The 27,233-nt window shown below is 43.9% G+C and overlaps 1 protein-coding gene across 2 annotated transcripts in view; it reads right to left on the bottom strand.

Moving 5' to 3' along the window:
- NEURL1 (neuralized E3 ubiquitin protein ligase 1) overlaps positions 1-27,233 on the bottom strand; it is a 143,024-nt gene that overhangs the window by 110,062 nt on the left and 5,729 nt on the right. Inside the window, exon 1 of one of the 2 annotated variants that reach the window (XM_064431215.1) lies at positions 12,961-13,102. The exons of the other annotated variant lie outside the window; for it this stretch is intronic. The gene's annotated coding sequence lies outside the window, so the exon portion shown is untranslated. Of the gene's footprint in view, positions 1-12,960; positions 13,103-27,233 lie in introns of those variants that run through there. 2 annotated transcript variants of the gene reach the window in all.

Below are 27,233 nucleotides of genomic sequence, written 5' to 3'. Positions count from 1 at the left end.
GTTGCTTTTCTGAAGTCACTTTTACATACCAAAACATTTTTTGTGTATGATTCAGAAACATGCTATAGTAATAGAGGGGAGACAGGGAGTCTGCCCAGCTCCGTTCAGTTTTATCTCTACCAGCTGCTGCACAGAGCACAAGCAATTCAGGAATCATGGCAAAAACATTTTTTGTGAACAGTCCTATGGTCTATTGAGAGGAACGGAAGTTTATTACCATCAGTGACTCACTCCCTGTTGAAGCTTTTTCCTGGACGAACTGCATTCTACATTATTATGTTCCAGTAACAATAAATTATTAATAGGCGAGGGAATTCATCGTTCGCCGCACAAAAATGTAATCAAAAGCAAGGAAAATATGGAATATGCTATAGAGATTAAGATAAATATTTCATTTCTTCCCCTCTGATGTGCAAGAATTACAGCCCTTCATAATAAATTTCAGAGTTCGTCAGAGGATATGCATGAACACATATTATTGAAAAGGAATTGTGTTTATAATGTAGCTTAAAAAAACATTTTTTCCTCTGTCAGTTCCTGTAGTAAGTGCAGAAGATTTGCTTTCCCCAACGCAGCAAAAAAGTGAGATCTTAGGATATCTGGGATCAATTCCTGACCCTACTAACCCTCCTCTATGATCCCTAACAAATCATTTCACTTTCCTCTGCCTATCCTCCAGCCTGTAAATTAGAAACAACACTTTTCACCTCAGCAGAAAGATGTCAAAATAGCCTCTGTAAATGATTTTTAAGGCCCCATTTAGCAGTAAGGGAGGCAGGAAACGTGATCTTAAACCCAACAGCAGGAATTAGGTGATTGCTACATGGAACAAGGAGCTGACATAACCTTGATGTTAAAAACCATTGTTCAGTCTCCAGTTTCTCTGCCATTGGCTGCCTTTGGATTTCAAGCTGTTTAAAGAAGATTTCCACACCATCATGCTTGAAGCTTTTAAGGTTTTTACCAACTGTACAGCAATGGGGGAAATTTTACATATTATCTCCCAATTTTTAAAAATGAAACCTACTTAAACACCGGCTCACACTCAAAACTCTGGAGCACTAGCTTGGAATAGAAGGGGAAAAAAAGGAGAATAAAACCTTTAAATCTTGATAACATTCTTTGAGCTTCATGTCAATCTACATCTGAGTCTACCAAAACAAGGCTTCACCCAAAAACTGACTCATTCCTAAAATCTACCAGCACTTTTTCTCTTCCATCTATGTTTATTCACCTTATTGTGATTCTGTGATTCCAACCAGCACTATAATGCCCAGGTACTTGTGAGGGTGTGTGCACCCTCCCACTCTCCCAGAAACAGTCCCTGTTTCACAGGAGCAGCCCTGTGGGCATCAACCTTCCAGCCTGTGGTCACCACAGGGAAGGGCTCTCCCCTCTGTCCCTGCAGGAAGTGATCCATCTATTCTCTGCTGCTGAGGTATGACAGACACAGAGCCTATTTACAGGAACAATCAAGATTCAATAAAGCAACTTCAAAATATGCCAGATGTCAGCTCTTTGTTTACAGAAAGAGCAATGCAATTTGAAGGCATCTGTAACTATTGCTCACTCTAGAAGTGGGAATTTTAAAGGAAAAGGTGGGTGGAATGGGAGAATAAACTTTTGTGGTTCTGACTGTCAGTTAAGACCAAGTGCTAGTAAGGAAAAGATTAAGAAAAAAGAGCAAATGTACAAAAGCTCATCCCACCCATCTGAGTAAGCAGGCAAAAGCAAAGTGCTTGGCTGCTCAAAAATGGTGTGGGATGATGCAGTATGAACAGGACTGAGGAGCTCTTAGAAGCACCCTGCTGCCTCTGTCCCTGGAGCCAGGACAACTCCCTCTTGCTCCATCCTTCAAGCACAGAACATGAGCTAATTGCAGCAGTTCCTCCAAAACTTACTGATGTAACAAATGCTGAACAGACAGAGTGCTGAGTGTATCAGATGTGCTCTGGCTCCTCCAATTCCATCAATTCATCTTAGAAGAAATCTTGGAATGATTGTGTGGCTAAAACCCTGGACAGGCAGCTGCAGCACTCACAGGAATGTCTTGAGATCCTCTAGAATAGTTCAAGGGCCAGGCAGTAGGTCCTTCTGGATCTCTTTCTTGCTCCTGACATGTGAACTTAGATTCATTCTCTTGTAGCAGGTATAATTCAAATACACACTTAAATGTTTGGTTAAGTAGGGGTGGATTGCTGAACTAGCAGATTTTATAAAACACCTTGAGCAGGAATACAAATTCTTGTAATAACTTTTAGAAAAAGCTGTGTGAAAAGAAAACATTTCTTCATGGGAAGGCAGATTGCCATTGTCTGAAAATCATCATTAGGATGTGAAAACAGTCTCTGAAACATTTGACATGGCATGGAAATAATTTAGACAGTGCTTAAAACACCATTTATGGAAGTTTGGTTAGAAGACTATAAAATGATAAATACTTACCTATAGCGGCAAGTTTACTTTCCAAATTCATGAGCAAATTTATGAGACAGCTGTATTAAAATCACGTTTATTTATACTTAAAGAAATCTTGGGAGGAAACAGAATTTGTTTGGGATCTGAACTATCATTCATGCTTTACTGAACAAATAAAAATAAATTGGCTCTTTCAGTGATGAATGCATATCCAAGTACCATCATATTCTAAACGTACTTAGTATCTGCCATAGAATAAGTGTGCAATGGATTTTCAACAAATAAAGTTATTTTAATGGGGGGAGGGAGGGAGGGAAGGAAGGCAGGAAGGGCACAGAAATTTGCACATTTGAAAGACTTACAGGTTCATGCAATTATCAAGTTACTGAAATCTGAAGCCTACAGAAAAAGAGAGCTCACTAAGGACAATCCAACATCCAAAAGGGGCATTCCAGGCTCCTTTCTGCAGGATCAAAGTCCTCCAGAGAAGCAGGGTGAGAACAGCTGTGGAGAGGAGGAGGAGGAGGAAGGAGGGCAGTGACAGGGAGGTTCTGAGCACATCCAGAGACATCCAGCCACCCCTCCAGCCTGTTCACAGCCATGACACAAGGAGCCTCTTAGGGTGGCATCTGCCCACAAGTACCTGACTGGCAGGGGACAGCAGCTCTTCCTGGAAGACTTTGTAGGATAGTGTTATACCCTACAGAAGAAAAGCAGAAGGTCATACCATGGAAGTTCTATGAAAAAGTTTGGCTCAACACAAATTTCATTTTCTTCTGCATTTCACCTTTCCAGACCCATTCACATCACAACCTGTTCCTACAAACTGGGTGCAAGTAGCAGGCACAGCTTGGGACCAAATCTGGCTCATTGTGTTTCCTCAAATGGGTCCATTACCTTCACGGCTCCCCCAACACAGGCCTGTGATCCATCACAAAAATATCCCGACCCCTCCAGCCCCACCAGGGTGGGGATGTCCCACAGCTGCCACATTACACCAGTGGCTGTTATTCCAAATAAGGGAACTTGTTGCAAACTCCCCTCAAGCTGCCTTGTTCTGGCTGGTTTATGTAAGGGAGACAAGACTAAACAGACCTTCATATTTTCAGAATTAACCACTAAAAATGAAAAATTGATTGTTTGTTTCCAGAGTGCAGATGAAGGGGAGTCCTACAGCCAGCGGCCTCTTTTGGAAACCGCAGCAGAGCGAAGGCAGCACCAGGTTATCTCTTTTCTCTTAAGAGTCTTTGGGATGGATTCAGTGAGGAGTAAACACGTGTGAGCTCCGAGTCACATTTTAGTGCAACCACATGTCTCCCTCCAGTTTCTCTCAATGTGAACCAGGCTTAGTGTGTGGCCCCACAGCAGTTTTTCCGTTGTATTTCCCCATTATTTTTGCCAGGGTGACAGTCAGGTTGTTATTTTTTAAAACTGGTCTCTTAAATGTCAGATTAAGGGAAGTTTCACTGCTTTACAGCAAACTTGCACCACACAGATTCTTTTAACTGCTGTCATGAATGTAAATCAGAACAAGTAATTTCATTTCCCTCTTGCTATTTAAGTGGTTTTAGTTGTATTTCTAACTATCAGGACTGTTATTTAGTGCTGCAAGGCTTGAATTAAGTATTTTTAGGCTGCACTCCTTGAACAGATGCATTCTTACCCTATCTGACCACTAATCCACAAGGAAGCTGTATGACCACTTTTTGTGCAATACTGAGCTCAACCTAATATTACCACATCTCAGCAGAGCTTATTTACTCAGGTTCAGCCTAGGCAAACTGAATTCACCTCAGCCTGCCACATGGACATATGCTCACATCCCAGCTGGCAGGATCTGTGTATTGCCTACTTAACCCTTCCTTTGCTTTTCCCCATCTCTGCACAGCCACAGGCTGTTTATTCAAACCTGATAAACACAATGAGCCTCAGCGTGGCAAAGAAACATGGAAAACAAAGACAATATTGCTCGGGATGTGACATTTATTCAGCAACAGAATTTCAATAGAGTGCTTGCAGCTAAACAAAGAGGGAGAGAGGCAGAAGAGAAACAAGGAAAGGTTCTACAAGTCAACAAGGGGACAAACCCCATCATTCACAAAAACTTAGAGGAAACTCATCCTCAGCTCCTCTTGCATAAATCAAGACTAAGTTCCATCCATTTCATTAATACATTATATGACCCATAATTAAGCTATTGAGAAACCTTTTTATTCCCCAAACCCAGCGCAGTGGGGTGCCAGCTCCCCACCCCTCAGTGGGAAACACCAGGGCTGCAACAGGCACAAAAGCAAGGCAGCAGCCCAGATAAGGATCCATTCCACCCTTACTGCTATGCAGGGAGCACAACCCATGTTACTGCTGCTCCCTGGAGACCCAGACAGAAGTCACCACATCAGCAGAAAACAATTAAAAATAGTCTGGAGAAACACAAGAGTAGCAGCAGTGAGCTGCAGGCAGGAGAGGCAAGCAAGAGAGCTTGGAAAAGACCAAACTCCTTATCAGCATCCTTCCACATCCGTAAGTCCAGCCATGTTTTCAAAGCACACATCAGGACGCCCCATTTCTGGTTGTGTTTATTTGAACTGCATGTATAAATACCTCATTAGAGAAAGAAACAGCCTTTTTGATCACAAATTGCTTCTTCGTTATCCCCCAGCCCATGGCTCAGACGCACAGCGACGCGGAGAGCACGGCACGGCTGCGAGTACAGCTACTCAACTGGCAGCAAACCAGATCTCTGCACTGCCAAATGAAAAGCAGAAATGCAGATGGGAAAGGTGCCTTTTCTCCCTCTGGCCAAACAGCCACCTGGCACAGGAGGGGTCAGACTGATACAGCAACATGCCTGCAAGAGACCCATTTAAAGCTCAGCCCAGCTCTTCCCAGGAGATGTCCTAGGCAGGTCTGGCTGTGCACAGACACATGTACCCAGAGATCCTCCCCTTTTTATTCAGTGCTCCCAATCTGGTCAGGAATTGAGAAAAGTTTTTAAAAACACCAATTTGCTGTTCTTAATGCTTAGCTTCAAGAGAGACAACCAACAAGAAAGCACAGGTTTGAAAGGAGACAGCAGCAAGTACGTGAGCACAATGCAGGAACCGGATTTTCCATCTGTCCCTGCCAGGAACTCACTTTCTCCTCTGGATTACGTTTGCACGAGGCAGGATCTAATCTAAATGGAGAAAATTGTGTCAATTGGTGCTTGCTTTTATCAGAATTATATTTTGAAAGCCAGATGCTGCTCTTTGCTGCAAGTCTAAAGTACAACTTCCAGTTTACATCTGTGTCTCCCACAGAAGAACCTGGGACCTCAAATCCAAAACATGGTTACAGGTAAAAAAACCACATGATGGGGCATTTTGCTGCTGCATAATCTCCACAAAGTACATCAATAGTAACTTCAAGTAACACTATGCTCACTCAGTCCTTTCAAGTGTAAAGTATTGGGATATCTGAACTCAAGAAAAACCTGATTACAATATTGATATAAGGTCTCTTAAACCATAGAGTGAACATCAGGCTAATTTCATAGAATCATTGAGGTTAGAAAAAACCTCCACAGTCATCTAATCCGACACTTCCAGTGATGGCAATTCCAGCACTTCCCTGGGCAGCCTGGTCCAATGTTGGACCACTCCTTGAGAGAAGAAATTCTTTCTGGTGTCCAGCCTACACCTGCTCAATCAAACTTTGTGTTTTTCAGCTCAGATGGTTAAAGTGCGACACTTGAAGAGATGCTCACTGCATCTAGGAGTAATTTTAGAATAGCCCTCAGCGAACACCTCCATACTTCCATCTGTGAGCCATTTCACACTGGGGAGGCAAAATCCATCTTCTTCACTTTACAAGCACAAGCAGTTCTCATTAATTCAAGGCAAATTCATATGGAATACAAGGTGGAAGAAGTTGAGTGCCTACACACACACAGACAGATATGTGGGTATCTGTGTGTGTATGCATGCTGCCAAAACCTGACAGATCCTGCTGTGACCACTTCTCCTAATTTACTATTACTTCCAACCCCCTCAATTTTACAAACCATTGTTTAATCAGAGAAGCACTTTGAGGGAGTTTTAGTTCTGCAACAATGCCTTTAAAAAAAAATCTAAAACTGTTACAACCAAGGTGGGGGGAAAAATGTGTAAAATGTGCATGGACTAAAATTATCTCTGGAGCTCTCACAGAGCCTTTTAGTAGGCAATAAAGTTGTGGCTTTAGGAACAGGTTGTTAAGATGAGGATAAACACTCTCACACCCCGGATGTACCAAACAAGCTCAGTGCTTTGGGGCAGCAGTAAATCCCAGCCGGACACAAGGCACCGGCCATCCGGGAGTGTGCAGCAACAGTGACAGCTGGCGGACACGGGAGGAAGGCCCTGCACATCCTCCTCCTCCTCCTCTTACGCTGAGTCACGACCCACAAGCCTTGGAGAGACGAGGCAGATTCAGGTGGTTTCACACTTAGGCACCACCAAACAGGCCTTTGAGAGTAACCAGCATGGCCAGAGCATGATTTCCCTCCTTGGCTCACCCTCCCCTCCTGCTGCACCCGCCTGTGTTTGCCCAGTCTTTGCTCTCTGGGGGAGAAAAGGGGCTGCTGAAGGCACAAAGATGGCTCTTTGTACATTCTAACCTACTGGCAAAGGTGTCATATTATAAAGGAGAAACCGTGTGACAGCAGTGGAGAGGGATGCCCAAGGTCACACCAAGAAAGACACTGGCAGTGTGGGACAGAAGTCCCGAGGTCTGGAAAAGCCACAAGGTAAGAAGTACCCCAGTCAAGGGACCAGCAGGACCACAGCACCAGGAGGGGTGGCAGCCATTTACCCCTAGATGAAGAGTCTGAAACCTCATCCTTATTCTTCTTTTCAGGAGAAAAACAGCTCTTTAAAATTGTCCATTATTTTCTCGCTCACACCAAGCAGGGAACAGACTGTACTTTTTGCTTCTGATTCGCAAATATTAAATCCCCTCTTCCCACTATTGGTGACTCATGAAAGTGACTCATTCACCTCTAGATAGTTTTATTTTCTACACATTTAAAACACAAAGGGGAAAAAAACATATTGGCCTCTTGGGAAAAAAAAAATATAGCCTTTTCTCCTATTTGTCAGCTTTCCCTTATACCACAGATTAAAGCAGAGTTCATCTCAGACTCCAGACACTAAATTGCTCCTCTGGGTGGTCTACAACGCCAGCAAAGTGATTGCACAGGAGGACTCCTGCCCTGGCTGTAACCACATTAACTTTCCCCACTAGAGGCTGCTGAAGCAGAAGTAACATGACAGTTCTGCCCCTTGCAGGTGGTCACGGGCTTCCCAGCCCACCTGCAAGCAAAGCCAGAGCCCTAGCAGGAAAATTGGTGGGAAAGAACAATTACATTGCAGGTTGGTTTTGTGGGGGTTTTTATAATGCTGAGAGGCTCTGCAGTGAGTCACCGACTCACGGGGGCTGTACTTCACCAGGCAGTGGGGTGACAGAGCGTGGGGAAAGAGGGCACTGCCACCATCCTGCACGTACAGTCGTCTGGGAACACAAGGGGAAAAGACCACAGCGCCGTTCTTCAGGAGGTTACGGTGTTTTCTGCTGCACAAAACACTTACTGTGCCCCAGTGATGGGAAGGGGAGAGAAAGGGGTTCAAGCTGAAAGCACTGAAATCAAAACAAGATATCTGGGCAAGAGAAAAGGGAGCAATATTAAAGCCCCGTGAAGATCCCAAGAGGATCAAGATCTGAAGACTTGGTGCATTTTGCAGAATCATTGCATGCACAGCCTTGTCAAGCCAGTATTTGTGCCTTTATCCTCCTCTCCAGAGTCACACATCCAGCTCTCCTTTGTGTGAAGTGAGAAAAGGAATTATTTTTCTTTTTGAGAAGATGCTACTATTGAATAATTATCACTACTAGTTAGGATAACAAACAGTTAAAAATTAGAGAAATTACCCTGTCTGCAGCAGAGGCAAAGTCACTGATTCTTATGCTTAAGGGAATCAAAGAGAAAACTTGAACATAAAGATACCTGTAAATTCACCACCTCTCAGTGTCCTTAGCAAAGCAATTCTTCAGGTCACACATCACACTGAAAAGGAACAGGAGCCACAACCCCAGACACAAAGCTCCAGCACAATTATACAGTTCTCATTCAAGGATCCTATTTCACTGCTACACAAAAAACCCAACACCCTCCAGGCTAACAGCAACCATTGCTATTTCCCAAGCATAGGTTACACTTGGGGGTTTATTATTCCAATCCCCTTTTAAACTGTAGATCTTCCCTCCAGTCAAGCATCAGAATGCCAACTATCAACAAGCTTATGTTTACTAATACTCTTGCACTGTCATAAGCATTGAATGGATAAGTCTCTATGCAAAAAGGGAAAGAGGCATAAAGCAAAAAAAAAAACAACATTACATTTTCCAACAGCACACATCTCTAACTGCTGACAGCTGGGGGGCAGGATGCTATTTTCCCACCGCATAGCAGCTACCACTTTCTTCAGTATCCTGGATTTAGAACCCCATTTTTATCACTTGAGACTGTGTGATTTATTAGCAGAGATGGTACAGTTGGTATCCAACACTCGGCCTGTTGGCACCCCAGGAGGAAACTCAAGAGCTAGGTCCAAACTCAGAGGCTGAGCCTCATCTCTGCTCACAAACTTGGCTGAAGCCCAGCTGAAGAGACAATATAGCAGCAGGCATCAGCAGAGAAGCTCCAAGCAAACTCAACACACGGGAACTGTCCACCAGAGAGCCACAGTGAGGCTCAGCCTGCGCTATCGTCTGAAAGCACAAACCTTATCATGGTGCTTGGGGGAAAAGGAAGAACATGCAATACTGAAACATCATTAAAATTAAGTGTGACCAGGGGCTTTTCTCCCCACCAGTTTGAGTAGTAAGCCTAAGATATTTGTGATTTCTGATTTAACGAAAGATATCCGTGATACGGAGCTGGTTACTACCTTTAATCTTCCAGGCTCCAGAAGAGCTGCCAGAGAGCATTATTTTTAATGCACTCTCACACAGGGATAGAGTTTCCAAGCAAGCTGCCAAATCTAGCAAAGGTTTGCACTTTTCCTTTCCAACACTTTCTTAGAAAGCTGGAAATAATGTTACCTTACTTAAGTGGCCATTGTAATTAATTTAGTTTTGCTTTAACTACAACCACCAAAATGAAAGAAGAATGAAGCTGAACTTTAGTGAGCTCTTTAAACACAGAGCTCACTAAAAGCTTGACAGGCAAATCATAAATATCTATAGGAGACCATTTTTAAAACAGTACACATTGTCCAAGGCACAGGCTGTATATTTCTTACTGCACCAGAGCACATGGACCATAATCCTAGAGGGGCTCCTGGCTTGCTGTAAGATAAACTCCAACAACACTGGTTATTAACACTTTGAAAGCCAGAACCCATTCTCATCCAAGTAAATGAGAATCAAGTAGACTTTATGTTGTATTCTTTGTCCTAAGAAGCATAATTTAAATGAAAATACAACTGGCAATTCATCTAGGCTATGGATGAGAAACTACATACTTGCAGTTCAAAGCAGAGCTCCCAATATCCCCTTGTTGCTAAAGGCAGACCTTTCCTGAGCTGGTCACATCAGTGTCTCTCCAGGAAAAAAAAAAAAAAAAAAAAAAAAAAAGAGGTGGAATACCTCAGCAACCAGAGGAGACAAATGCAAATCAAATGTGCTAGTGGAAGGCAGCATTTCTCAGCAGTTACTGCACTGAGGGGAGAGAAGCCAGGTCTCAGAGTTTCAACACCCACCTCTGCCACACGGGCAGCACCAGGGAGCCTCCTCTGCTCTGTGAGGGATGGAAAGGGAAGGAGAGTGTGAGGTGGCATTAATATGCAGATTGAAAGAGATAACTCAGCTGCCCCATTCTACTTAATTCCAATTAACTCAGCAGCCCATTCCAATTAACTCCACCCAAAACAAAACAATTCCAAGCTTTTAATGCCATAAGGTACACCTGGGGAGGTGCAGGAAGGCAGAGCAATGAATCTGCCATTTCCCACCTGCTCAGAGACAAGCCCTGTCATTCAGCACTTGATGCTTAGCCAGGTTTATCACCTATCTCCGGCTTCTCTTAGTCATTAGATAAAAAACCACAGTAACCATTACTGCTGTCCAGAGCTGCAGAGGTCTCTTAACACTAGCAAATGCTATTAATGTAGTAAAGGAGAAACAGATTGCCTGGGCTGTCGTCTCCCTGACTGCTAGAGAGGAAGTCCCCACATTAAAGATGGGAAGGAGCTGAAATGCATCAAGCACAGATGTTCAGGACATAGAAACAGGGTATTTTAACCAAGCTTAAAACAGACCCAAAGGTGTGTGCTTGCTGATCCCTTTGCATGGGCCCAAACGTTCCCCAATGACATCTGCACACCTGACTAATAGCAGAAAGGAACATTCTGTGCTGGTGTATTTTTCTCTTCATGATATATAAAATCACTACATTAGTCATGCTAGAGCTGAACTGTCCCAGCTCTTTTATTATTATTTACCCAAACGGTTATCAGCTGGATTTGTACTATTCAATTCCTGTATCATAGAATTACTCTGATATCCAGAAAGTGCAGTATTATCGAAGTGCTGTTCCTCCACAGCTTGTCTTTCCTTCTCTCTTTTACAAGGTTCTTTCTGTGCAGGCTGCCCCGCAGGAAACCACAGGAGTCAAGTTCTCTGCAGGGATCTCACCCTGCAGGCTTGGGGGGCTGCTGGCTCTCACAACACTGCTCTCCTGAACCAGCCCCCACCCATTTAAACCAACTTTTTTTTTTTAAACCTAAATAATTCAAAGCAAAACATAAGTTGTTTTTGGTTTTTTTTTTAAATGCTTATTTTTTTTCAGCAGCCATTTTATTTCCTACAATAGCCAACCCACACTAGTCCTTTGAGCTGGCTCAATGAAGAAAGCACTCCTGTTTGCTTTGCAGAATACTAATATGGTCTTGGGAAGCAAGTTCCTAGATTGAAGCTCACAGAGGCAGCACAATAAGGCCTCTACTGTGAAATTATGAAGAAGCAAAGTACTGTCTTGCAAGTATCCCACTGTTCCACAAACCCAGCATCTTGCCTGGCCTCTGTGCAAGACAGGAGAGAGGTTCCAGTGGTAGAGAAACATGGATGGAAGCATTACAATATGGCTGCCTTGTTGGCTCCTCCTGCTGAATCCCTGATGCACAGATATATTCTTCTTTCACAAAAATGTGAAGATCGCAGCCCTGGGAAACCAGCCTTCAGGAACCTACAGGGGACAGCCTTACAAATCAGCACACACTGTCACCTCCAGGAAGAGCCCGCTTGCACAAAGGGCAGAAGAGGTCTCAGCAGGAGGAGAATCTTCTCTAAATCATTCAAAAGCTCATCAAATTAAAGCAACAAGCTGGTCAAATGACAACCCACATCCTGAGCTCAGACATGCCTTCAGTCTTCAGTACAACCCCCCAAAGGAGTTTAACTTTCAGCAAAGCCACAAGAGACAATCCTTCCTTGGCTTCTCTCCCTGGCCAGACCAGCCTGTCCCGTCCCTCGCCTCAGGACACAGGCATGGCACAGCAAGTCCATTCAGGGATGCAAATGAAAACTAAATTTTCAAAATAAGATGGGGAGGGGAAAGGAAATATTTCCACTGTTTTTTCAGTGGAAAATATTTTCTTGAGTGGCTACCAGTTGTAAAATGGGGACCCACAGCAAACCCAACACTGACCACCTCCAACCTCCTTTGAATTCACACTGAGTCACTAATTTGGGTCTAAATGACAGCAGCAGGAACTGGGAACTGCTGGTTCTTTCCTGCAGCTTGTTTCTGGTTAGAATTATACCAGAACAACAATGCATCTCTAAGTCTCTCCTTCCTTTATCCCTACATATAGGTATTTTGAGGTGCAGAGAGGTGAAATGCCTTGGTATCTGCATGGGAGACCTGGGAACATCAAGTACAGGGATCTATCTCTACTAAGCCCTGCTGTGACTAGTAGACCATGCTGTCTCACATTACCAAGCAGATTTCTGCAGTGGTCAGACTCTGTTCTCCTGAAGAACAGAGCTGCAAAGGAGATAATGGGGACACAGAGTGCCCCATGCTCTTTGGGAGTGCCCCACCACCATGCACATGTCCAAATCTAGAGTAACAAACAGAGAGGAGGTTCCTGTCCCCATGCACTTCACCTGACTGCAGTGGCCCTGGCTCCCTCAGGAAATGGGATAAAAGCAGTAAGAAAACTGCCCAGGATATCACTTTACTGGCAGTAGAGGAACAGCCATTAGCCAAAAGATTACTTAATTTAATATTTGTTTACAGCTGCTGGGGATTTCCTGAGGTTAGATGCTGGTTAATCAAACCATGGAGCACCATTCAGCACCTGCCCCAGAAGGTTTAAAAGCCATCTTCAAATAAAATATAGGGACCAAAGCAATACTGCAAATCATGCTTCCAACACTATTTCCCATGCTTCTCTTTTTCTTTTTTTTCTTACTTTCTGGCACATCACCACCCACATGAAAGCCAAAAAGAGACTGTAGTACCTGGTTACACAAGGGGAGCCCATCACAGTAGCAATTCAAAAGCTTCTTCCATAATCCAGCAAAAATTTTCAATCCAGAAGTCTCATTATAGATTGACTGACACATTTAGCCATCCCCACAGCCATCCATCCACTACTGCAGCAGCCTCATCAAGTGCAATAAGAAGTTTGCTGTTGCACCTCCCTGGTGCATTAGCTGGAGTTATTACATCCAGCTGCAAAGCATAAAGCTACAGGACCCAATTTCATTAGGCTTAGACTGGGCTGGTCTTTTCACAAGCAAGGGCACAATAGGGAATAGCTTTGGGCAATAATTTGAATGCATTGCTAAAACCATTATCTAAACTACAGATTCATATTTACAGGCACAGGCTTCCACCCATCCCACAGCAGCCCACATGGGCGCTTTGGGATCTGATATTTAAAGCATTTGGTGCTGACAGCAATGCTCCTCCAGGAGCTTTAGGCATCTCAGGGACACAAGGGGCATTCAGACAAGTCCACTATTTCCAAATAACGCCTGGAAGCTGCCACTAGGCTGGGGAAGGGCTCAAAGAAAGAACATCTCCTGAGAAACCAGTCTTGTTTTGTTTGGTGCTTTGCAATTTGCAATTGCCCATGACACTACTGGTGTACCCTGACTCAACAAGAAATGTTTGTCACAGGTTCTTTATTCTGCTGATTCAGAGTAACCCGGTATGTGAGATGGGACAAGTCTAATGATCCAAGCTCAAGAGATATTTGTTTTTTAAAATGATGATTCAGTGCATCCATTCAGCTAAACAGAAAGCCCTGTGTCATCATAAAGCTGTGATGATATTCTGGAAATATGGTCTCACTGAAGGAACACATTGTAATTTTATTCCCAGCTATTGAAGAAGATGAGGCCAAGCCCTGAGTGACAGACACTTTGATGAAACAACACATGAATTAAACATAATTGTACTAGAAAAACAGTAAAACAGAACTAATCATTGAGGGCCCTGTGTTGTACCACGAGCAGTGACATTTGCATTGGCACAGGGCATTCCCATCCACAGAGCCCCAAATCCTCCATGAATATCAGTAATTAAATAGTCTGTCATGCAGCCAGAAGCAGACAGGTTTTGCCACATCCACTTTTGCAGAGAGTGAGGTTGAGATCCTGCCATGACCCATGGGATCCCCAGCTGCCTGCACGGCCCCGTGTGCTCCCTCCTGTCCAGGCAGGGAGAGGGGCTTCACCTCCTCCCTGCTCCTTGGAATGGCCACCATGCCCTTCCCTTTATTAGGCTATTCCCTGTGGAAAAGATACTGCATGCTCCAACTAGATTCCTCCCAAAATTCACACTTAGGACCTTCAGTCATAGCCTTACTAGGGCAGACTCAATGTATTTTCCCTCATAAAATTAAGATGTAATTCTACACTGGTCTGTCTGCTATGAACATGTCTCTACACGCAATCTTGTCCATACCCATATTTAACCTAATAAAGACAACAAAACTGGGTTCAGGAAACCTGCTTTCTTCTAGGTTTCCATGCAAGCTGGATCTCAAAACCCTTCTTTATGTCAACAGCAGATAACTGTTTCACAGACTTCATCCAGCAGGGTTGGTAACTAACTTAAAAACGGCAGATGGAAGCATTAAATATTTATTGGACTGCAGTGCATTGATTTCAGAAATTAACACTTTGCAAATGACTTCTGTGTGAGCAGTAATTAAACAGTCACAGTCCAGCCCAGGTTCTGAATAAACTGCAACTCTTTTTGTAAAACATATGTATACATAAAAATAGTAGCACTTGTCTACTGATTTCCATCTGCAATGGAAAATTGCTCTGTGATTATGAATTAAAACTAATTAAAACTTTGGAATGATTTTCCACATAAAGTTGGAGCAGTGGGAGCCCTTGTGCTGGGCACTCAGGCATCATGCCAGTTAAGCTTGCAGGAAGCAGGAGTAGCTGATGCATTGCTCTAAAATACCAAGGACTTTGTGACCTCGTGATCCCAGGGCTAGTAATGCTGGGACTGAGTTCATGATAACAGTGGGATTGAACTTCAGGGGGAAACCATTAGAAAAGTGCAACTGATACTGCCAGGGCCCTTGCAGGCTCCACATGTGATCCAGGAGTACAATCATAACTAGCAGTAAGCTGATGTTTGCTTTTGAGCTCCCTCCTCCATGTGGGAATAGATTTGCTCAAGAGATATTGCAGTTTTATTCCTTCAAGAAGAATATTAATCTCCCACTCGTGCTATTGCATGAACAGTAATGAGACTCACAGAGTCTTTAATAGACTATTTTTTAAAGAAAACATCTTTTAACTCTGCTTGAAAAGTAGCTTCTTTTTCCAGAACTACAGGTCTTCCTTTCAAGGCTACTGTCCAGTACCCTTTCCAAGACTATTTTCCCATTCACTGTACCTTTACACTCAGGATGTCAGAAAGGTAGCATGTCCTGTTCATTAAGGCAATAGATGAAGCTTCATTAAAGGTAATTGTTGATGGTACATTACTGAATTGGAAGCACTGGGTACCATTCAGCAAGCTTCCCTTCTTCAGCACAGACTGCTGTACACTGCATTTTGTTACCAATGCTGGATTTATTCCATGCTCTGACTCCATCACTGCTTTTTCACTTTCTCTCTTCCCCCAAAACATATGTACTTAAAAACCCACCAGAAATGAACAAACCCACCCACACAGGGTGTGTAAGGCAGACTCTGAGCTCTCCTTGTGTCTGTGCTGAGGGAATGGCAGCAGCTCCCCACAGACTGCACTCAGCAATGAGGAGCTTATTTTCATTTTATAGGCAGCCCTGGGCTTTGCTGTGGAGCTCCAGGGGCCACAGAGGGGCTGTTTTCCCCCAGCAGCTGGGGTCTGATGCTGACCCCACAACACTGTGTGCTCCCACTGCAGCACTGGGGAACAGGGAGCTGGCTGCACAGCACAAACCCCAGCTGAGGCACAGACACAGGAGCAGAAATCAGAGGGCTCTGGCTCAGCCCAGCCAGGTGAGGACACTGCTGCACACTGACAGAGTGCAGAAAAGGGTCCTAGGTGCAGGGGAGTGGTGGTGGCTGCAGGTGGGCTGGCAAAGCTATGCTCTTTTTATTGAGAGCACATGCACACAGGCTTCTTTTGTTTGTTTTGTCCCTTTGTGCCCCATTCCAAGGTGCAAATTGGGTTCATGTCCCCAGGAAATCCTGGGAGTTTGTGGGTGAGCTTGCAGAAGGAGATGAAGAGAAGGCAGCTGCCAGGAGACTTTAATGAGAGCTACTGCTACACTCATGGTACAATTAAGAGCCACATAATGAAACAAAGGCTGGTTTGTTTGTTTTTTAGTGAGCTCTATTTATATTTTACTTTAACTATCCTCATTCATTTTCTCTGAATCAAACCTCCACTGCTGAAATCTTGTGCATCAGAGTAAATAAAGGACAGCTATAATCTGATTTACTGCATCATTCCAAACACTCACAGGAGAGGCTGATAGTTTACAGCAGCAATGTTTAAAGCAGAAGAATTGACAGCAAATTGAACATAACTTCTCAGCTGCCTTGCAGAAGACTGAAGTAACTCCATAGACTTGTCTGAGGCATTTTTTAACATGTTATTGTAACACTGAAAGGTTAAGGCTCATGTTAAAGCTAGGTTTATGCTTCACAAACTGGAAACTGGTGAAAAGCAGGTGCCTTATCTGATAGATTTAATCTGGCTTTTAGGGATGCCTGAGTTTCCAGATCTCAGAGAATGGAAAACCAGAGGAATCACATGTGAACCAACTCAAAGAATGCAAGATTCTTGAGCTTTTTATCTTCAATAATGCAGAAAAGAAAAAAAACCCTCAACAACTAAATAAATCAAGAGAGTTTATGGTTTACTCCAAGTAGAGGATTAAAACAAAAATTGGCATTATTATGCCCTTGATTTATCCCCTTCCTTAAACAGAGAAGCCACTGATTCCAACATAGCCAGAAATGTGAAATGGAGGTTTTCTTCTTAGAGGAAGAAATTTTGTCCCTTTTTCCATATTTAAGCTTTTAAACAAAGAGAGCTTCATTCTAGAGGAGCAGCTGTGTAATTAAGACAATTTCAGAATGAACAGTGTGATTCAAGAGCCAAGTACTATCTTAATTATATGCATTAATATTCTGCTAAGAAAATGCTTACCAAATTTTTTAAATCATGTTATTGCACAAGGAAGGCCACTAAGAATATAAAAATAACAGAGCAGGGTGACAGTCCAAGACAGGGCAGGTCACTGCATGCTGTGAAAGCAGCTCCCAGCTGCAGAGGAAGCACCCAGCAAGCAACAGAGAACACCCCTATCTGAGCAAGCAGAGAGGGGCAAAAGTCAGCTGTGCCCAGAAGTGAATACTGAATAAGGGACTTGTGTGTCAAAGGGGGAGCTGCCCTGTGGCTGCACCAGCTACTTGGGAAGGATTCTTGCTTCTGGTCTGTGCTAATTTTTTGTGAAGAAAATCAAAAAGGAGCATTTTCACAGAAACAGGCAGCAGAGCAAGAGCCAGAGATTGGGACAGATGGGTTAGAGAAAAGAGTCTCTTGGCTGGACTGGGGACTGGGATGCCATCCTGCTGTGCGGACACACTTCAGCCCTCATCTACAGACCTCCCCCAGCTACCAGGAGATGGGCAAGGAGCACGTCTGGCCCCCTGAGCTGCCTGGGGGAGCCTGGCTGGCAGACACAAGGCAGCCAGTGCACAGGGGACAGGAGCAGTGCAGGTGAGGAGCTGGGGAGCAATGTCTGTCACTGCCCCAGGGGGACTGAGCATCCCTCCTCAGAGCCACAGTGTGATCCCACACTGCTCCCCCACCCCTAATCAAGGCTGCATGGCAAAACATCAGCATCCACTGACCAAGAGAGAAAAGAAGGGATTTCCTTTAGGGTTAGGAAGCCACAACTAGATGTGGAATTCCTGATTCCCACTATGAACAAAAAAAAACCAAAAACCCACAAAGTCTCAGAAAGTCCAGAACTGCCTTTCTTGTATTGAAACACTGATTTGAGGAAGTTTGCAATTGTACAATGGCAAGAGCCCTCCAGCCTCAGGTGTGCAAGGTGAGACTGGGGGATTTCTGGCTCACAGCCTCACTGTGGGCTCTGCACTTACATCAGCCCCAGGAAGAGAGCCAGGCTCCATGTGTAACAGGAGATCTCCAAGGAAAACCCAGGTGCTGCAGGGAATACAAAAGGGCAGGGCAGGCAGTACAAAAGCATCACTCCTTCTGCCTGATGGGCAAGGAGCTGGCATCGTGCAGAGGAGCTGTTCAGGATGAGAACGTGGTGCAAGTGCAGAAATGCCTGAGCTGGCTCACAGCAAGGCTGCAGTGTGGCTGCAGCAACCATGGAGGGGATGGGCAGGACCAGTGTGCCCAGCTGAGAACCCCAAAAAGGACTGCACACACCTGGATGAGCTGCTGTGGTCCCACCTGTCATGGAAGCTGAGTCTCAGCTGAACTCCACCCTGGGCCATGACCAATGAGAATGTGCTAATGTCCCCTATGGTGCATTTTAAATGTCCCATAAAAAGCATTTTGCACTTTATGGTGACTTTAGGTACAAAATGCACTCAGTTCTCCAGCTAGACCAGGTTAGAATCAGGTCTAATTCATCACGGAGAGTTTAATGTTTGGCTTTGCAAAAACAGAGCACAGTCAAGGGCCACAGAGACGTGTTATGCAATGACAAGGAGAGGCTTTAGGTTTGCTCTTGCCACACATACATTTCTACTTGGAGACTCTGAAGTGCCATGAGAGGGCATGCATAAAAAAACTTAGCCCTCCTGCCTTGTGATTCTCACCAGGAAGCATGAGCTACAACCCTTCTCTCTGCAACAGAAATAATTTTCCTATCCCAAACTGGCTTAAAACACTATGGTTAAGAACTCCACATGACATGTGGCAGGAATACAGTTGTCCTGGGGAGAAATGCTCCATCCTGCATACAGCAGAGGGAAGGGCAGGTTGAGGGCTGAGCTACAATTTAGCAGAGTCATTTGTCCAAATTCTCGTGTCCTACTAAGCCACAGACCATGGTGGTGAGGAACAGCTACTCAGATGCTCTGTTGCAGAATAATTTGGATTCAGAGCCAAACTTCACCTTCACATCAGTCCCAGGATCCACTGCATCAAGGCTGCTATGCTGCACAGAGAAAGCAGCAATGTTCTGCCTTAGGACTGGAATGGCATCCTGTGGTCCAGTGACTCAAAGCAGAAAACTCACAAGTGCCTTCCACTGGGGTCTCAGGAGCCCAGCATAGGGAGGGCATGGCATGGGAAGGAATGAGATGCCTACATCCATGGGATGCAGGCAGTTCAGTAAGGGGACCCCAGAAATTTCATTTTCATCTCTAAAATGTTTAGGAAACACATCTCTCACCAATCTTAGGAGGGCTTCACCTGCATGTTTTGACACTACAGAGGTGGAGAGGTGTTTCAGACTCTGCCTCTTGCAGCTTGTCACAAACAGGGCTAACAGCCCCAGTGCCATCCCCCGGGGAGATGGAAGGACACCCGTCTCACAAACAAACCTGGGATTGTTACTCAGCTACACAGAGGGCCAAGGTCTCATTAATTAGCACTGACATTTACAACAGAGACCACGAGACATGAGTGATACGAAGATGGATAAATTCCAAGAGGATTAGGGAGCAAATAAAGGCTTGGGGGATGGTTGTTCTGCTTATTCTTGAGTTTTCCTTGTAAAAAGAGACTACTGATATTTGAATTCCTTTTTCTATTAGAATGGGGGAAACTGCAGCAGGTCTTCTGCCATGTACCTAAATTGCAAAGTGCTACACACCACTGAAATTAAAAGAGGTTGCTTGGACTGGCCAGTCTCCAGTGAACAGATTTGTGGGTGGACCTAAAGGTTACAGGAGGGGTTTTGCTGAAAGGGTGTAGCTTAGCTTTGGTTCAGAGGATTTCCAAAAAAACAATGCAAAACTCTACCAGTTGTCTGCCTCTACTAACACAGGGTCAAACTCATGATAAAATAAACCATCTGCTCTTTCAGACTTTCATCCCAAACCAGAATAAACCTGTTTTGATGCTCTTGTGGACTTGGCTCCTTCCACTGTCTTTCATGTGCTCCAGTTGACATCATCAGGCATTCACATTCCTTGGATGAGTTCCTCAGGCATCGACCAGTGGGATTCTGCCTCAATTCATGAGTCTTTTCTATATGGCAATGCCAACAGCAGAAACAGCTGCCCTGGTTTTGAGCACAAATTAACCCCCATTCCTCACTTTCATCTCTACTCTGTTGCTGATCCCTGGGAAAGGGTCTTCGGAATTCAACAGAGAAAGCCAAATTTAGTCCTGGAGAGGTAATCCACTGGCAATGACAGTAGAACAGGGCAAGATCACCAGAAGGGGAGCAGATCCTGTGCTTAATCCCAGCCCAGAGGCAGATCCTTCACCACCATCTCAACCTCCACATTCTTTCCAGGGTGAACATGGGGGAGTCACACTCACACTGAGCTCTGGGGTCTCCTTTCCTCTCCCCTTCCCAACCTGTAGATTCAAAACTCACCAAGACTCAAATGTGCCATTAGAGGGAAGAAGTGTTAACATCTGCCATCTGCATCTGCTGGAGAGGCATGAGGACACTTCATGTATGTCTGCATCAACTGGGCAGGACAGGAACAACCACCTCCCTTTATTTAAAACCTTTATTTCAAAGTTTTTATTCAAACCAAGTCAGAAAGCCCTATCACCATTGGTGCAGCTTTCCAAACCACAACATACAAATGCTCACAAGCACTACGAGCCCCAGGACAGCTTGCCCCTCTCCTCTGCCATCCTGCCACTCGTGATGTCTGGGGCTATAAAAAGGCACAGCACAAGAGCATGCCTCTCCTGATCTGCTTCCGTGTTTATAACCATGGCTTATCTAATGACACTTAGGAAGTGTTACCAAGGAGACTATTTGCATCCTGCACGATGTTGCTAAAGCAACACTGCTAAATTAGATGCAGCACTCGTAGCCTTCACCTACTGCATTTGCATTGCTATTAAAATGGAATAGTCACAGGCTTAGACTATATTTGGGTCATTCACTCATCCAAACACCTGAAAATAGTCCAATGACAGCAGCAATGGAGTTTCCCTTAAAAATCTAACACATCTAGGTCTCCATCTCTTACGTGTATTTCAAGCTTGCCCCTCAATGTGACCTGCAGTCAAAACAAGCCATCTTTCATGCTGCAACCTTCCTCCACAGGACACGCTTTCCCTATGTGTTTGGCTTTTATTTGAATGCATCAGGAGATTTTAACTGTCATAAATAATTACAGCATCTTAGCATTTGATGGAGCACAGCAGAAGGCAATTTGTAAGTAGCATTAATTTTTGAGGCACAAGATGGCTCAGAGGCACTGGAAATGCGACAACTTGCCTGGAGTTTATGGGTCAGCTGTTCATCCTCACCCTGAGTCTTGGTTCAGCTGTAAAGAGTCACCATTCAAGGGCTTCAAGATGGCCCATGGAAAGATTAAACAGCTAAACAATAATTACTTGTTTTACCCTAAATAAAACAGTAAAATAGTCATTATGGAGATTACAATAAAACAGAAATAATTTTAAACTCTAAATGGCATGACTAGCTATAAGCAAAAACAAAGGCCAGGGGCTATTTTAGGTGATGTAATAGAATAAATTAAATATAGAAGCTCAAAGACTACTGGTAGGAGGGAGAGTGAGCAACCAAGAGGTGGGGTGGCAATGGTTTCCAAGGCAATTAACAGCTTCTCTAGAGTTTGGACATTTGTCAGTATGACAAAAAATATAAAATTCAAATAGCCCCCCTGAGCTATAGACACATTAATGTAGAAATATGGACAGCTGTCTGGAACTATACAGGAAATATTACAATTGTGTGGCAATGTATTGGATTAATTGTAAATATACAATAAATATAATTTTACTGTGTTCTTCATGATCCCAAACAATGTTACAAGCAAAGTCACTGGGCCCTCTGAGATCCAGTATTCTGATGCAAATCTAGAGCAATGTATTACCCCCACAGTTTTCTGTTCTGATGGTCTGAGCAGTACATTTTGGTCAACAACATGTAACAATAAAATACCATCCCACCAACACTCAGATGGAGCTCTCCATCACTATTTAATATGTTTATTCCAAAAATAACTCTTGCTTTTAACACTTTCAAATTTAAAAGATAAACTCAGGCAAGGACATAAATACTTGGCATCTGTCACTGAATTCAATCAGCTCCCTGAATCAGAGCAAAAGCACCCTGTTCCAGCTCTGCTGCAGTGTGTAATAAGGTTTGGGTGCCTCTTATTAATAAATCCTTCCTTTAGCCCAGAAGCACTACTGAAAAGCACACCTGGGAGCATTTTACTATATATAAAAATCTCTGTTCCAACAGCAAATTAGATCTGCCTACAGAATCTAAACTCCTTCCTGCTGAACAGGCTCCAGCACAAGTAAGCCCATGTCCAGAGAGCATTTCACCTCCCAGGGCTTGTAATTGCTTATGCCTGGGAATTTAAGATGGAATACCAGAATCTGGACTGGTAAAGAATTTCCTAGCAGTATCAGGCCCCGGGTCAGCCTGTTCCAGGATGAGGGGATGACACAAGCTCTTTCCTCCCTCCCTGCAACAGCTGTGGTGAGGTTCAATTCCTCAAGTTTTATCTTTGCTTTAACTCCTCCATGAGAAGATGTGATGAGGGCACAGAAGAAGACTTCTGCAGTTGCCCATGGCTGTGGAACACGTGTGTGCCCAGCACCATGCTCCACTGAGGTGGCTGGACAAGTGCCAGCACAGTGCTGGTGGAGAGCTTCCTCCAGGGAAGACACCCTGCAGCAGGTCAGCTGTGCTGGGCTTGAACAAACACTCAAAGGATTCCTAACTCCTCTCATAGAGCAAAAAGAGGATGGTTCAAGTTTCATGGGGCTCCAGATCTACAACAGCCACGCTCCCTCACGCCTCCTCCTATGGTCACACAGCAAAACTCCATGTCAGCTCTGAAAGTGATCTTCAGTCCTCTGTGGGAAAGGGTTGTTTGTGTCCACACACAGAGGCTGCAGAAGATCCTTTTTAGCTGCCTCTGCTCCAGGGGAGCTTTCCCAGGACCCAGCACTCATCAGTGGCTTCAGGTGCCCCACGTGAAACAGGCATGGGGAATCTCCAAGGAAGGGTCAGAAATGAGGATTCGCATTACCAACAAGGCACAGAGAGGGGAGGAAAGGAACCTCCCTGTCTTCAAACCAGCTCCTCCTTCTCCCATGAGAAATAAGATCAAAAGGAGAAAAAGGATTTCTCTGTGCTAGCTGTGCCTCTGTGAAATTTTCTGAGGACTTTCTGTTGGTTTTGGATCAGGTCCTAGACCCACATGGACAGAACTTGGTGTGTCTGGATTATTTATTAGCAAAAGGGTTCCCTCTGCAATCAAGCGTGTAGAACACCTTATTAAAGCATGCTCTGCTCTGTATCTGACCTGATGGAGCTGGCATGAAGAAGTTCTCAGCACCCCCTCAGAAACGCTGCTGGACTGCAAATTGTCATTATTCTACTCATGTCAGTTCCTCCATGGCCTTATCTAAACTATGTCATAAATCTTCTGGGTTTTCTCTGAACTCTCCTCCTCCTAGTGACATTCTGTACTTCTGAATAATGTTGTCTCCATATGAATTACAAGGGACACAGTAATAATGCTCCAGCAGGAGCAAGGGAAGCAGTGGGAAAACAGCTAAAAGCTACACTGAACTGCTTTCTTACTTTAATCTTCTGTCATACACTGAGCTGGAAGATTAGATAACGAGACTATTTATAGCAGCATTGCTGCATGTGTATCACAAAACCTTTATTGTAAGACCACAACAAGTATAAAATTTTAATTTTACCTGCTACTTCCCTGTGTCACAGCTTCGTTTGCAGCAAAGCATTTTTGCTGTTGCAGTGGGGTTATTAATAATGGATGTAGCATTAACATTTCCAAATTGGGAGTTCACCCTCAGTCAGTGCTTCCACCCATCACTCCGTAGTTTCTCCTCCTGGGCTTCATGTTGGACTGACAACAGGAGACTGACAGTGTCTGCTCAGCCACCAAACACACTCTGCATGGGCAGGAGCAGCCAGAGCTCACTGCACGCACTGCTGCAGGTCCCACCTGCACCACTGCTCTGCTTGAAACCTGCAGCCACTTTTTAACCTCTGCTAAGCCCTGCAGGACACAACCTGTAAGGCCTGAGAACAACCACCCAGAGGAAATGCACGGAACACCAGATGACCTCCACCCAGCAGATGGCAAGAGCTTTCTTCCACAACTAATGTAAGGCAGATTTCAAGCAGAGGAGCAAAGCTCTCAGCTGTCAGTACATATCTCTTAGCATCTCAACTCTAAACCTTGTAAAGAAAAAATTATTCATGCTTTTAATTAGGGAGAACTTTTTGCACCTTTATTTTATGTCATGCTTGTTAAGGATGTGATTGTTGAGGGGTCATACCATTAAAACAAAAGCACTAAATGATAACACAGAAACAGGAGTAGGAATGTAGAAATATGGCACTAACAACCTTCATTATATTTTTACTGCATTTTTAATAAAGAAAGTAAATTTCAACTACTTCTCCCCTTTCTGTACTTGATGAACGTAATCAATTAGTGAGGAACATTTTGTCTTTTCCATTTTCTGTCATATCTATTGAAGTGACTCACTTGCTCACGTAAGAAACAGATTCTGTTTGCACCATTTACAGTTATTTGTGTCCTGTCTTCTACAGTGACTCAGTATTTCTATGGGAAACCATCTCTTCTAGTCCTGCCTAGTAAATACTTGTTAATTATAAAAAATAGGCATTAATCACAGACAAAAATGATCTTGCAAGATAGATATTTAGAAACACAATGGCAGCATTTACCCAAATCAAAGAAATCATGAGTAATACCAATACAATTAATGCTATATTAAAGAGATACCACCTAAGGAGGAGATTTGAACTAGCCTTCTGATGAAAATATGGAACCTGGATGGTCAATTAGCTCTGTTTCTAGATCTGTTTGCCTATCTATCCTTTGTATCTTCAGAAACCAGGCTCCCTCTTTGCTATCCCACTGCTAGTTACTGACAGTGGCACCAGTTAGTTACACAGCACCCCAGTCACTGCTTTGATGAATAAATCTTCCCAAGCACTGGTGCTGGATATAGGATGTGTGGTGGTCATATCATAAAAATGATGAGATTAAGCCAATAGTGAATCCGTGCCTACACTCATGCAGGAACATCTGGAAAGTGTCAGTGTTACCAGTGTGAAACTCAAATACTAAATACAAAGAAACAATAGAGGAGGGAGACTCCACAAGTAATGTCTGCACTTTAGAATAAATTTTTACTAAAATGTTGTTATTGTTTTTTAAAAAAAAGTTTACTTCAGGTGGGTGTTTTGAAACTAAAAAACCTGCCAGGGATTTTTATCTCTGAGGCTGGCAAAGAACTATTAATATTTACTTTTCAAAATTTTGCATAGAAGAGCCCTACCTGACAGTTTAACCTGACAGTTTTCTGAGAGCTGAGATTCCTTCCCTATGCTTCAGCAAAAAGTTGAACTGAGATGGACTAATGGAGGATTGTATAGACATAATGCCACCATGGCATCCTCTGCCCTGTAATTCCAAAACAAAATCCTATTTTAATCCTGTACTTGAAAGGCCAAATAACCAATAGTGTAAACATGAACTAGCATCTTCTAACAATACACTTTTACCATCTCAAGCTCCCCATGAACAAAAGGAGATCAAAACCTACCCCCACCTCAATTTTAACCACAGTTTTACAGCAACCCAGATCTTAGTAAGTGTCTACCCTCTTCTCCAGCCACTCAGCTTAGCAATGCCCTGGTTAGCCAGGCCAAAAGGCAGCCTAACCTCATGGATATGTCACACAACAAAAGTTTTAACCACTGTTAGACCCTAACTTTCAGTGAAAATTCAGTGCTGATCCCCAGAACTACTTTGGTATTTGTGGCACAAAAGTGAGCACCTGCATGGTGCTGTGATTAAAGTGAGAAACCACTTTGGGATTTGGCAGTTTGCAGCACAGCACTGAGCACCTGCACACTGCTGTGATTAAGGTTAATCTTAGACCAACCACTTCTAGGTGAAGACAATCCTGAAACACAGTATTGTGGAGCCCACTCCTTGTCACAGCTCAGAACTGGATTACTCAGATGTCCTAAACTTTCAAGGCAGACCAAGTCAGAGCATGTGTGGATTTCCCAGCCTGAAATAAGTGCCCCTGTGAAGGTACACACTGTAAGTAAAACAACATGTACTTATGTACTTGCCACGGGCAACAATTTCAGCGCTGCAGAAGTAGCTGGGTCCTGCAATTATCCTAGCAGCAGTAGGTAAGAACAGCTGCCAAATCGGAAATCTCCCAAGCCGCTGTATTAGAAATCTTCCCAGATATGGGAATATCCACAAAACCTGCTATTTCAACAGTCTAGGAAACAAAATGAAGCAGTGGCTACTTAGGCTTCAGTCATTAGGAGGCCATTGTAAGCAGAGAGAACCTGCTTTCTCTTACTCAAAAAGAGCCCACAAAAGGAAAAGCAACTGCGTTTGTCAAAGTCACAGTGTGCAGGAGACACAGTCATATCTAAGAAAGCTTGTACAGAGACCCAGTTACAATCTCTTCTGCCTCCCAAATAAAGCCTGGATGCTCTGTGTATGACTTTGACACTGACATGGCAATGAACCTCCCTGTCAACAACCAGGCAGGGATGCTCCAGAGCCGGCTCTTTGCCTCCATCTACCACTGCAACATCTGAACAACCCAGCTGCACCTCTCACTGAAGCTTTAAGTTTTCATTTTAGCACTATCCTTATCAGCTAAACACAGGTAGCCTTAGGAAGACACCCTTGGGAAGTCACAATGAGAAGGGCAAATGGTCTTTGTTGCAAACTTCAAAGGATTCCTCTTTCATGACTTCTTCCAATCTCCCTTAAAAGTGGACCCATTTGAGCATCCATAGCATCCACTAACAATGAACTCAACTGAGCAACTACCTACTGCAGGTGGCTACAGTCCCCTTTTGTTCATTTTATGTCCTCCTAATTCTTGTACTGGAAGAGACAGTGAACAGTAGAGCTCTGCCCCTTCTTTACTTGCAAGTCATTTCCAGTCTAGTTGTCCCTCTTTCCACAGACAAGAGTCCTAGTTTATTCAATGAATTATATGAAATTAATCCAGACTTACGACCATCCTTGTTGCCCACCTCTGGATCTTTTTCAGT

This window comes from Passer domesticus, chromosome 8, assembly GCF_036417665.1.
Source record: "Passer domesticus isolate bPasDom1 chromosome 8, bPasDom1.hap1, whole genome shotgun sequence".
In the NCBI taxonomy this organism is placed as follows: Eukaryota; Metazoa; Chordata; class Aves; order Passeriformes; family Passeridae; genus Passer; species Passer domesticus.
Note: the sequence above shows the minus strand (reverse complement) of the source record. Positions and strands in the feature narration are given on the sequence as shown.